The sequence below is a fragment of the Petaurus breviceps genome, unplaced genomic scaffold (assembly GCF_028583685.1).
Source record: "Petaurus breviceps papuanus isolate PSGF00001 unplaced genomic scaffold, PetGlider_PUasm1.0 90743, whole genome shotgun sequence".
Taxonomy (NCBI): domain Eukaryota; kingdom Metazoa; phylum Chordata; class Mammalia; order Diprotodontia; family Petauridae; genus Petaurus; species Petaurus breviceps.
The window spans coordinates 3,984,808-3,998,807 of record NW_027187332.1 but is presented as its reverse complement, the minus strand read 5'-3'; the positions used below and the strand labels follow the sequence as shown (position 1 = coordinate 3,998,807).

The window sequence follows — 14,000 nt, the reverse complement described above, 5'->3', positions numbered from 1 at the left end:
GATAGATAGATAGATAGATAGATAGATAGATAGATAGATAGATAGATGAATGAGTGAATGAATGCATAAATAAAACTACAAACTGGTTTTATGAAATAAAAACCATAAAATTGAGAGACCCTTAGTAAATATGATAAAAAAAAGAAACAAGAAAAGCAAATTATGAGTATTAAAAATGAAGAGTGAATCTACCTCCAATGCAAAGGAAATTAAAACAATAATTGACAATTATTTTGCCAAATTGTATGCACATAAATTTGACAATCTTATCGAAATGAATGAATATTTAAAAAAGCTCCCTAGGAAAAAATCTCCAGGGCCAGATGGATTTACTGGTGAATTCTAACAAACATTTAAAGCACAAATAATTCCAATATTCTACAAACACTTTGGAAAAATTAGGGAAGATGGAATCCTACCAAATTCTTTTTATGACTCAAATATGATACTGATACCTAAATCAGGAAGAGATAAAGTGGAGAAAGTCATAGACCAATTTCCCTCATGAATATAGATGCAAAAATTTTAAATAAAATATTAGCAAAAAGACTATAGCAACTTATCACAAAAATAATACACTTTGATCAGGTAAGATTCATTCCAGGAATGCAAGGAGTGTTGAATCTTTGGAAAACCATCAGTATAATTGATCATATCATCAATAAAACTATCAGAACCACATGATTATCTCAATAGATGAAGAAAAGGCTTTTGATAAAATACAATTTCCATTCCTTTCAAAAACACTAGAAAGTATAGGAATAAATAGAGCCTTCCTCAAAATAGTAGGCAGCATGTATTGAAAGCCATCAGCAAGTATTATATGTACTGGGGATAAGTTAGAAGCATTTCCAATAAGAGCAGTGGTGAAAAAAAGGGTGTCCCCTGTCACCCCTCTTAATCAATATGGTACTGGAAATGTTAGCAGTATCAATTAGAGAAGAGAAAGAAATCAAAGGAATCAAATTAAGCAAAGGAGATTTCAAGATATCACGCTTCGCAGATAATATGAAGATATACTTAGAGAAATCTTATAGAATCAAGTAAGAAACTACTTGAGATAATAAATAAATTTAGCAAAGTTGCAGGATATAAAATAAGCCCACATAAATCCTTGACATTCCTGTATATTTTTGATGAAATTCGATGGCAAGAAATAGAAAGAGAAACCCTTTTTAAAGTTACTATAGACATTATAAAATATTTGTGGATCTACTGCCAAAACAAACCAGGACCTAAATGAATACAACTACAAAACACTTTTCATACAAATAAAGTGAGATCTAAACCATATGGGGAAATAATCATCAATTGTTCATGGCTGGGTGGAGCTAATAAAATGAAAATTAGAATTTTACCTAAATTAAATTACATATTTATCCAATACCAATCAATTTATCAAAAAATTACTTTATGGAGCTAAAAAAAATAGTAACAAAATTCATTTGGAAGAACAAATGGTCCAGAATATTAACAGAATTAATGAAAAGAAATGATAGGAAAGGTGGACTAGCTATACCAGATTTTAATATGTATTACAAAACAGCAGTCATCAAAACTACTTGGTACTGGTGGAGGAACAAATTGATTCAATGGAATAGATTGCATACACAAGAACCAACAGCCAATTATTATTGTAATTTATTCTTTGATAAACCCAAAGTCTTGAGTTTTTGGGAGAAGAGCTCACTATTTGACAAAAATTGCTGTGAAAACTGGAATATAGTGCAGCACAAACTGGTCATGTCCATTTTCTGGCACTTGTACCAAAATCAAGTCTAAATGGGTGCATGATCTAGGTATAAAGACTGATATTTTAAGCAATCTGGGAGAGCAAGGAATAGTTTACCCATCAGATTTATGGAGAGGAGAAGACTTTATGACCAAAAAAGAATTAAAGGGCATTATAAAATGCAAAATAGATAATTTTGATTCCATTAAATTGAGAACAATCTGTACAAACAAAGCCAATGTAACCAAGATTAAGAGGGAAATGGAAAATTGGGAAAGATTTTTTTATAACCAATGTCTATGATAAAGGCCTCATTTTCTAAAATATAAAAAGAGTTGAGTCAAATCTATAACAATACAAGTCATTCCCTGTGATAAATGGTCAAAGGATATGAACAGGCAGTTTTCAGAGGCAGAAATTAAAGATTTCTATAAACATATGAAAAAATACTCTAAATCACTATTGATTATAAAAATTCAAATCAGACAACTCTGAGGTACCACATCTCACTAGTCAGAATGATTAAGTGACAAAACAGGGAAATGACAAATGCTGGAGAGGATGTGGAAAAATTGAAACACTAATGCATTGTTGGTGGAGTTGTGGAACTATGCCCAAGATGCTAAAATAAGTGCCTACCCTTTGACCCAGCAATACCACTTCTAGGATTGTATCCCAAAGAGATCATAGAAGTGGGAGGAAGGCACATATGCACAAAAATATTTATAGAAGTTCTTTTTGTGGTGGCAAAGAATTGGAAATTAAGGAGATGCCCATGAATTGGGGAATGACTGAACAAGTTGTGCTATATGAATGCAATGGAATACTATTGTGGTAAAGAAATGAGGAGCTCATATTTATCTGAAGAGGCTCATATGAACTGATGCTAAGTGAAAATAGCAGAACCAGGAGAAATTTGTACACAATTACAGACACAACATTTGTGTGGAGACCAACTTCAATAGACTGGACTGTTCTCAGCAATACATGGTTATAAGTCAATTCCAAAAGACTCACGATGGAAAGAGATGTTTTTTATTCAGAGAAAAAAACTAGAAAGAACAGAGTCTGAATTCAAATTAAATTAAATTACCTCCTCTCCTTTTTCTTGATTTTATTTTTCCTCTTTCCCATTGTTCATTCTATCTGATACAATCCATCTTTATAACTTGACTATATTTTAATATGAAAGAATTTGCACATCTATAATTGATTGTATGCTACCATGGGGAGGGAGAAGCAAGGTGGAGAAAACTTGAAATTCAAGGAATTGTGGAACTGGATTTTGTAAACTAAAATAAACGAACAATTAATGAAGAACCAAAAAAATAAAAAGGAAAAAAAGAAAGTGATTAAAGTATTTTGTCAAGGTTCATACAGCTAGTATTTTTGAAGTCCAAATTTGAAGTGAGGTCTTCCTGACTGTAACTTCAGTGCTATATCCACCATGCCACCAAACCATAATTCCTAGTCTCTAGTGAAACTAAGCCTTTAAAACATATATGATAAAAACTGATAGAGGAGAGAGGAAAATGATATGGGAGTAGGCAATATTTTGTAAAGTAGCATAGTTCCTGTGGTTTGGACCAAATGTATAGGACAATTGTCTTAGAGATATAGAACAAGTTGATGAGAGGAATGTATTACCACATTCACATATACAGTGTTTTGATGACCCTTTTTCAAATTTGGCTGAAACTCTATTAATCAATTTCTGAAATAATAATATCTAATTATCTAAAATCTAATAAAATCCAATCCATAAGTGCTGAAGAGATGATAGTAGAGCTGGACCTTTAAGGCTTAGAATTATTTGGGTAAACAATGATCAGGAACAGATTCTTTCAAGGTAAAGAGAATAATGTGAACAAATACATAGACATGGAAACCCACAAGGTATATTTGGGGTAGTTAATAAACCAATTTTACAGGCACATGGATTTAGTATGGGAAAACATGAGAAGATAAAGCAGTTGTTTTTTTCATACTACTATTCATGAAATCATTTAGGATTTTCTTGGCAAAGATATTGGAGTGGTTTGCCATTTCTTTCTCTGGCTCATTTTACAAATGGGAAACTGAGGTAAACAGCATAAATTGATTTATCTGGGATCACACACCTGGTAAGTGTTTGAAACCAGATTTGAACTAGTGAAAATGAGTCTTCCTGATTTCTAGCCTAGTCTTCTATCCACTGTGTCACCTAGCTAGCTATGGAGGTAATAAGGTAAGTAAAAAAAAAATTAAACATTTTAGAGAATATTAAATGCTAGGAAGAGGAACTTGAGCTTTATTCAATCAGTGAGGGAGAATTTCTGTTTAGAGAAAATAATGCCATCAAGCTAGTATCTTAGAAAGATTACTGTGGTGGGAAAATATAGTTTGGAGAGTAGAAGAGATGGGAAGCAAGAGAAGCAGCTAAGAGGCTCTTTGAAAAGTCTGAACATGAAATAAAAAGAACTAGTTGCTGTACTATAAGCAGAAATGTAAGGGGGAAAATATATATGTATATATATGTATTTGTATATATATATATATATGTATGTCTATGTATGTATACATATAGACATATGCATATGTGTTTAGATAGATAGATATGGTTTTCTGTATGTGTGTATGTGTACATTAAAAAATCCCTGCCTTCCTTGAGTCCAAGTTAAATCTTAACTTCTACAAGGACCCCTTACCTGATCTCCCTTAATTATAGTGCATTCTATTTTTGGTTTATGTTATATTAAACCCAAAGACCAGAACACAAATACAGAAAAGAGAAAAGAAACAAAATATATGATCAACTTAAATGTTAGAACTCAAATACAAAGTAAGAAAGAAAAAAAAAACATTTCATGTGGATAGGAGAACATAGAAGAGGATGCAAAATATGTAAGAATAAATGTTCATTTCAAGAAAGCCTATATATGGACGGCTAGGGGGTGCAGTGACTTGAGTACAGGCCTTGCCGTCAGGAGGACCTGAGTTCAAATATGGTATCACAAACTTAACATTTACTGGGCTTGTGACCTTGGGCAAGTCACTTAATCCCAATTGCCCTGCCTTTCCCCCTCCAAAAAAAAAAAAAACAAATAAAAAAAAAAAAGCATGTATGATAAATAATGCACTTTGTGTTGCCCAAGGCAATTATTAACTTTTGATATATTTTTTATAGCTATAGCCATATACACATACATACACAAACACATACACACATATACTTTCTCAAACAAATTCTAGTCCTGGTGTTTGTTGATGTTTATGCATATTTCTTATTTTCTCTCCCTCCTTCCTCTTCTACTTTACTTCTGCCTGCTACCTTGCTCACATATTACTTGCCTACTGCACTCCAAGGAAACCTCCTCTATACTCCCATTCCCACAAATCCAAAAACCCTTCTGTACCCCCGTTTATCTATTCCCTAACCCTCCACACTAAAAATCCCCCATATCTTCTCCTCCCTCCCTATGCCCATACCATTTTATTTCTTCTGAATTTAGAAAACTTTTATACTCATAAATATGTATGAATTGTTCCCTCTTAAACCCATTTCTGATGAAAGTGGGTTAGCAGAACTACCAGCCATCCTCCCCTATCTAATTCATCTTTATTTTACCTCTTGCACCTCATTTGTATAAAAGAGTATCTCTTTTTAGCTGTTACTAAATGACTTTACATATATATATATATGTAATGGTATTAGGTTTAATATCTATCTTTTAGAGCAGTATAGCTATATATATATCTATATGTATATGTGTATATATATATATATGTATATATATATATATATACAGGAATTAGAAACAATATTGACAAACACTTGTACTAACTATTAAATTAAAAAAAATCTTTTAAGGAAGGAATCTTCATTTGAAGTTAGCATAATCAGAAAATACCTTTTCAGGTCACTGGCTGCAGATCCTGGAACCAACTCAAAAATATCAACCTTCTGCTCAGCATGCATCGTATTTATGACAACATTGATGTTGATGAAGGTGTCCATTTGACCCACATCAACAATGCAGTGAACAGTGATCAGTTCTTCATGGGAAGGATTAAGGGTCTTAACTTTTTTTTTCAGAAACTTTTTCTTAGGGATGAAGGGCACCCCAAATTCAGGCCAGCTGGTAAAGAGGAGTTGGGTCACCAGCCTTGGAGCTTTGCAGTCATCATGTGGCTGTGATTGTATACCAAACTTCCAGATGATATGGTTCACCAAGATGATGCAGTCTTCCACAAAGATTGAGATATTTTCATATATCTGGCATCTCTGGTTGGGCCAGTATTGATGGCATTTCTCCTCTTTTCTTTCTTTCAAGATGGTCAGCGTGACAATGTTTGCAGAATTCTGCTCCCAGATCATTCTCCAGAAGTCATTGGCCATCTCCTCTTTGGGGCCTTGAGCAGTGATAAATTTATTCTTCTCTTTGCAACCATCTGTATATGAAGTATTGATATAGTGTGAGTATTGAATGACATCCACTTGTCTGAGAATTATGCTGCAGTGGTCTTTTGGCAGGATTATAGAGTATCTCTTCCCTTCTCTATTTTCTTCTTTATTGGCCTTTTGGAATGTTCCTTGGATATGTCCCCCATGTAAAGAATTTAACTCTTCTCCAAACCTTTTGTATTCCTCTCCCTATGGGATGTCAGATGCTGCATGGGGCTGAGGAAATATTTCTTGGGCCCTAATGGAGATCAGCTCGGGAGCATCAATCTCTACTGCTCTTGCTCTTCCAAAATTCAATTGGGAATCTTCTTGTCATTGGATATGACCACAGCCTTCCCTGCCTTCTGAACCTGAAGAAGATGGACAGGAGGACTAAAAGGATCAACAGTAAGAGCAGGAGCAGAATGCCAATGATCAGGGCATCTGTTGAGGTTATTATTGTCTCCTCATACAAGTGATAAGGTATGGGCTCTGGGAGCCCCCTCAAGCTCTCCTTGAGTCCTTGAGGTACAGACTCTTGAACTCTGATTAAAGATGAGGCACTTGCATGAGGCAATAAGCCTTACATTGTGCCTGAGCCCAAGCCTCAGTTACTAGACTTCCCACCCTCTGTTATTAGATTTCCCACCCTTGAGCCTATCAAAGTGTCCATCCACCCTTGAACTGGCCTGGCCTACCATTGTTTGTAGTTTCCAGGTGGCCTATCATTGTCTGTAATCTCCCTTAATTGTCTGTAATCCCACCCTTAATCACACATTGACCTCATTAACTCCTTATGAAGACACTCCCCAAACTCCTCCTCTAGTTGACCCCCAGATTCCTCCCACAACCTTCTGTATATAGGACCCCATTTTGTCTTCATGTTTGTAAGAGCTCCATAGAATAGTGAGAGCACAATATAATGACCCAGAATAGTCTCACTCTGTGTTCAATATAAGCAAACTTTTAACAAACTTTACTTTTCTTTGGCTGAGAGATGACTTGATTCAAATTCATTTGGCAGGACCCAGCATGTTGGTATTTTGGACTCTCTAGAGTATCCCTAACCTTCTTTATGGGTAACCTCTTCAAAAAGATATGGTCTGTTGCCTATGGCAGCCTCCAAGTCAAAAGCAGTGAGGGCTAAGCTAACACTGAGATTCAGGGTTTAGCCCATTGGATTGTAGATCATCAAGAGAAGTCTTCTGCGTCAGGGTGCTGTGTCCAGCAGAGCTGCTCCTCAGACAGCAACGTGCAGACACTGCCCATCTCCCCATGCCTGTAGGTGTCACTGACTCCCCCCACCCAGAAAGGCTGCCTCAGCCCCAGTCTGCCCATGGCCTCCGGATGTGTACCAGTGCACAGAGAGGCAGGCACATGCTCCGTGTTTAGCTGCAGATGACCAGCTGTGCTGGACTCTGTGATGTTTATACTTTTTGAATTCATATTATAGTGAAGTTTATCTTAGTATTTTTTTATGAGCTACCTAATTATTAACAAGAAACTTAGACATACATTTTACATAAATAAAAAGTAGACAGTATCTCCCTAAGAAACCCTTATAATCAGTATTTGAAATGTACCTTACATTTCTCTTGAATTTTGTATGACAAATCTTACTTTGCAGGTATGATATCCCTCCCCCCAAACACCAAGGCCTAATTCTTTTGCTCTTAAATATATAATGTTCCAAGATCTGTAGTCCTTTATAATCTTGGCTGCTAGGTCTTGTGTGATTCTAACTGTGACACAATCATATTGAAATTGTTTCAATCTTCATGCTTTTAATATTTTATCCTTGAACTGGGGGTTTTGAAATTTGACTATGATATTCCCATAAGTTTTCCTCATAGGATTTCTTTTAAATGGTGAATGATGGATTTTTTTTCTATTTATACTTTCTCCTCTTGTTCTAATGTTTTAGGACAATTTTCTTTAATTATTTCTTGCATTATTGAATCAAGGTTCTTTTTTTATCATAAATTTCAATTAGTCCAATTATTTTTATGTTTTCTTTATGGTTCAAATCCAATTTTTTTAATAAGATGCTTCATTTTCTCTTCTATTTTTTCATTATTAATATTTTGTTTAATTACTTCTTGATTTCTTGTAGTATAACTGGCTTCACCTTTCCCAATTCTTATTTTCAAGATGTCATTTTCTTCCTTCAGATTCTAAATCTCCTTTTCGTATTGGTTGACTTCCCTTTCCCAATCTTCTTGTTTTTCTTGGATTATTTATTCTTTTGTTTTTTTTGTTTTTCTTTTTAGTTTTTCCTTCCTCTCTGTCATTTGATTTTTGAAATTGTTTTTTTTTTAATCTTCTATGTTTTTTTTGTTGGGCAGGTGGTCATTTGACCTTAATTTTGGGGGGTTTCTTTAATTCGATATTCTCTTCTGAAGATGAACCCCAGTCTTCTCTATTCCCTTATTTGGTTTCTATGGTTGGATTCTTTCTTATTTGCCTGTGCATTTTGTGTATGTGTGTGTGTGTGCATGTGTGTGTGTGTATGTGTGTGTGTGTGTGTGTAGTAAGAGCTTAATTTTTGTAATCACTTCTAGACCTGGGGTATGGGAGATGTTTCTTGTCAGCAGAGGTACCCTTGATCTTCCCAGGCTCAGAGACACCCAAGTTCCCTCCCTGTCCTGGGGCTAAAAGTTCTGGTGGCTAGGGCCTCTCTAGCAAACTAAACCTGGGTCTTGCTGCTTGTTGTTTAAGTGGATTTCCACTTCTTGTTGAAGTGAAACCTAGCCTGGAGGTGTTTACCTTGTGAAACCTAGCCTGGAGGTGTTTACCTTGTGAAACCTAGCCTGGAGGTGTTTACCATCTACCATGACTAAACAAAGTACTGAGACTTTTCTTCTGATCCTCTCAAATTTTCCCAGGAGGACTGTGGTTGTGCTCCTATTCTTATTTTTACCCTTACTTTATTTGCCTTAAAGTGCTATTTTAGGACTTTTGTGGGGGGAAATCTTGAAAAACATGGAATTATCTTTCTAGAATCTTCTCTCTCTAATGCATTCTTCTCATTATCTCTGTAACTTCTCATTATCCCTCTGTTGAAGAAATAACCTTCTATGTAACTTGTCTGTATGTACCATAGTTGTTTGCATGCTGCCTCCCCCTTTAGACAGTGAGCTCTTTGAGACTAGAGACTGTCTTTCTTTGTATCCCTAGAACTTAGCACAGTCTTTGGTACATGGCAGAAACTTCATAAGTATTTTTTGACTGATTGAGAATAATGATTAGGCATTGAGCAAGTACAATGGTATGGTGGAAAAAAATAATGACACCAGTTCAAAAACTTGGGATTTGATTGTGATCTTCTATTTACTACCATTGTTAACTTGGGTGTTATGTCACCTTTCTGACTTAGTTTCCCATCTAAAAATGAGTATGTCAAATTAGAGCTCCCTTCTTTCTAGAAACCTACTGTTTATGTAATTGAGAATTTTCATTATGCAAGTAACTTGCTGTGAAATTTCATACAAATTTACCATTTGCATGACTTAATTTACCCAACAAGAAGGAATAATTATGGATCCCTACAAGCTTCATAGGCTACATGAAAAAATCAAATCAGATATAAAAGTGTTTTTGCAAGAATCAAAAGTATTATACAATGTAAATTATCATTCATACTTTCTATTCCATCTCTCTGTATTCATATTCTTCCTCACTAGCTATAATTCTTTCTCTCTGCACTGCTGCCTCCTAGTTTCCCTGATTTCCTTCAAAGCTCAACTAAAATTCCACTTCCCCCTGCAGATCTTTCTTCTTGGTAGAGTGATAATAACATGCCCTCAAAGATTACCTTTCTAGCTCCTCTTTATATCTTTTATATACCTTGTTATTTACATATTTTCTCTCCTTTTGGTATGACAACTTCTTGAAGACTGGTAACTATTATTGTCTTTTTTGGGGGGTTGCCTAGTAGTTAATGGTATCTGGAACCTTTTTTTTTGTTTGTCTGTTTTTATATATACATATATGACTACCAAAATGTAAAAAAGTCACCAGACTTTCCTTCACTTGCTATTTTCTCAAGAATTGTCCCTCACTAATCAATGAAATCTGAAGAACTGAGGAAATGTTAAGAGTTTAATTCCCCCCATCTTTTTTTCCTTTTAAATTGATCACATGATTTCCTGGCTTTTGAAATGATTTATGAGTCCCAAGTGTTTTGAGTCAAGGGGGCATAGTACTCTAATTTATAAGCCATGTTGGAGGGATCTAAAAAGCAGAATTCCTTAATGAGGCTTCAGTATATGTCTCCATGAGTCATTAAGAAAGACTAGAAGAATTCAGGACAACTTTTCATAGGATTGAATTTGTGGTAGAAAAGCTTAGCCTAGCTTTTGATCTCAGACAGAGAAACAGGAAGGAGAGTAGTATTTCCTGATGTGAGGATGAGATTTTTAGTGATATTGCAGTTTATCATTGTGTGGAGATGCACATTTTCTAATTAGGTAGATCCCTGGACCACCCTGAACAATTCAGATTTTGGCAGATGGGAGCAACTCGAGTGATACTCACTACAGTTAACATTCAACACTTAGTATCCCTTCCTTCCTGGGCTTCCAATTACCTGAATCCTAGAGGGAGAAAGTCACCACCTTCTGTAATGAAGTAGTTTCTTAACTGATACACTACTCAGTGAGAAACTTTGGTGTTCTAATGAAGTAATAACTTCTAGAAGAGATTCAGATGTCAGATTAGCCAGGCCTAAAGATATTTTTTAAGCTCTCCCTGACTCAAAAGTGGCCCAAAATAGAAGCTGTCCACTAGAAGATCTGTTCATAAATCCAGAAAGTCAAAGGTAAAATCTGACAGATTGTGATAGTGTAATTCTAAAAGAGATATGGTAGCCTCAGATAAACTAAAGACTCTAAAGCTGAGCTTTCTCCTATTTTATTCCTTAAAAAAAGCTTCTTCACTTTAAATCAATAATTTGAGCTTGGATAAGGAGGGTTATCTCTAGTTAAATCACTATTTCCTTAAGGTGAAGAATAGAGGTTAAAGACAGGTCTTTGAATTAGTAGTGACTTTCTAATTAGTTGAGAATTTTGAGAAGAGTTTAAAATTAGTGAACTACCTTGGGTTTATAGGATAAGATATAAGATACTGCCTAGCCACATTGCTAAAAATCATATCAGGAAGGGAAAAGCCTTTTGTGAACAATATATAAATTCAATTGTTGAATAAAAGCAAAGAGATTTTAAGAAAATGTTTCCCAGGTTTTATTTTCCTCTTTATATCCAGAATCCCACACAAAAATCAATATCTGAAAGTGTTTTAAATTTCAGAATTAAGGAGGTAAAGTAGATGGAGTACTAAATCTGATAAGGTCTATAGGCAATAAATATGTGTTAGAGGTAAGGTTTGACCCCACGTCCTCTGATCCAGAAGTCTTTCTTCTCCCCTTTACCAGTTTGTCTTCCAAAGGTTCTGATGCAAGTTGTATATGAACAGATCACTCTCACAAAGGCACATTTTGCCACTCCTGTAGAAGCACTTCATGGCACTATTTACTCACATTTGTGATGAAAGGACTAGAGCTCCTTTCTGAGAGCTGGTTACATTTTCTGTTAACATCTATATTGTAAGTTTTCTGTTCACAATGAAGTTTCCTATGTCAGAAAAGTGTTGCTAACATACTATTTTTTTAAAGTACCTATCTTTTAAAAAATATGTTTAAACCACTCCAAGGTTAACACCTTGACTTACCATTTAAGCAAATTAATAAATAAATTAAACAGCCTGATGTGCATAATAGCTCCCTATACCACACCCTTTTCTGAGAGGGCCTCCTACTTTCTAATTATCTTTTTCTCTCAACCTAACCTATGAACACTCTATTGGCTATGTGCTGGACATAGTACTCGGTGCTATATGAATGACTCAAGGTTATGGCTATCAGATAAAACAAAATCAAACTAACAAAAAAACTTAGCCTACTTTTAAGTAGAATCCACATTATTAAAAAAATTTCACCACTATTTTCTTAAATTTAGTCCATATAAATAAAACAATAAATGAAGCCCTAATTGGTAGAATTTTGCTAGGTACAAATTCTGACACTGAAAATTTAACAATCAGTATTCATTAGTCAATTCAATCTATTCCAGTAGCTTTGACTATAGAAATAAGTTATAGGTCATCTTTTTCTCAAATTCTAGATCAAAATAACAACAAAAGTGTGTCCTGAAGTGTGAGTATAATCTTTTGGACATTCAATGGCATTTCTGGAACTCAGCTCTTTTACTTCATTTTCCTTTCTACCTAGGACAGTTCTTATCGGCAATAGAGAATCACTAATGCTTACAAAGAAGAAAAAATCATACTTTTTCTTCCCCCTGACTAACTCTCTTTTTTCCCCTACCTCAAAAGATAGATAGTGACAACAGCCTAATGGGAGAATCAGACTTCTTTTGTCAACCCATTTTCTGCTCCCAATTGGTGCTGACATTCTATGATCATATCAATTATACAAGGTATCCCTCTGAGTACTTGGTGATGTTATTTTCCTTGAAAAAGTTTCTATAAGGTGGGAAGCATCATAGTGTAGTAGAAAGAACCCTAGCTTTGACACCAGGAAACCTGGCTATGATTCCTATTATATGGCACTGGTTAAGTTATGCTATTTACTAAGTCCCATTATAAATGGGAAAAGAAACATTAATTAGGTAATTACACATATAGTAAGTGGCAGAGCAAACCTCAAAACCATAGCCTTTGACCCCAATATAGTGCATTTCTTCTACACTGAATCAAAAAATAGTTTCAAAGTTCTCCTAATAAAGATATTGTTCTCCTTTTTTCCTACAAATTTAGTATGAAAACAATTTTAACTGACACAGCAATAATTATAACAATGTCTCACTCACCTAGCACATGAGGGTTAACATATATATATATATGTATCTTATTAAATTTGAGTATCACAACAACCTTGTCAACATACAATGGGTATTTGCATACAATGTTTCAGAATAGGAAAATAAGGAAAGCAAAAACATGATTATTTCACAAAATTTATGAAATGTTATATATTTTTCACTGTAAATCACCTTCTTCTCCTTGACATTCTTTACTCAGTAGTTTTTCATAACATTTTCCTCTCCTGGTTCTGCTATTACATGCCTTACTTTAACACTCTTTTCTTCTTCGATACTATTTTGCTTGGTGAGCAAATCAGTTCCCATGGATTCAACTATCATTTCTGTAACAACAATTCTAAGATTTATTTGTCCAGCCCAAATCTCTCTCTTGCATATCCACTTGCTTATCATGAAAAAGATCTATCATGAAGGACATCTAAAACTCAATACATATAAAATTGAACCGTTTATCTTTCCTCCAAATTCTATCCTCTCTTCCTAACTTCTTTATAACTGTATATCACTGCCCAACCCCCATTTCCTTAGTTACCCAGGCTTGAAATCCATTTTTGTCAACTCTTCATACTTTCTTACTCCACATATAAATCAGTTTTCAAGACTTAATAAATGTACATTCATAAATGCTAGATAATATGCCCCCTTTATAATTCTGTTACTGATAATGACTATGGTATAGTCTTTTAGCACCAAATGCTAAGACAAAAAAAATGACAATTGGCCCCCCTTCTTAGCCACTCTCCAATCCATTTAACCAGCAATTCTTCCTAAAACCCAAATCAGACCATGTCACCTAGCAACCCTCACCCATTAATCCAACTCTTGTGCCTCCAAAGTAAATAATGTATATATGTATGCATATACATACAAATAGTTTTATGCACACTATATATATGTACAAACATTATATATTTGTATGTATGTGTGTGTATAAACAAGAATGAAA

General features: G+C 34.7%; 1 pseudogene; it reads right to left on the bottom strand.

Annotated features, from left to right (window-relative positions):
- LOC138145716 (receptor-type tyrosine-protein phosphatase epsilon-like) overlaps positions 1-13,375 on the bottom strand; it is a 28,541-nt pseudogene extending 15,166 nt beyond the window's left edge.
- Between the last annotated feature and the right edge of the window lie 625 nt (positions 13,376-14,000).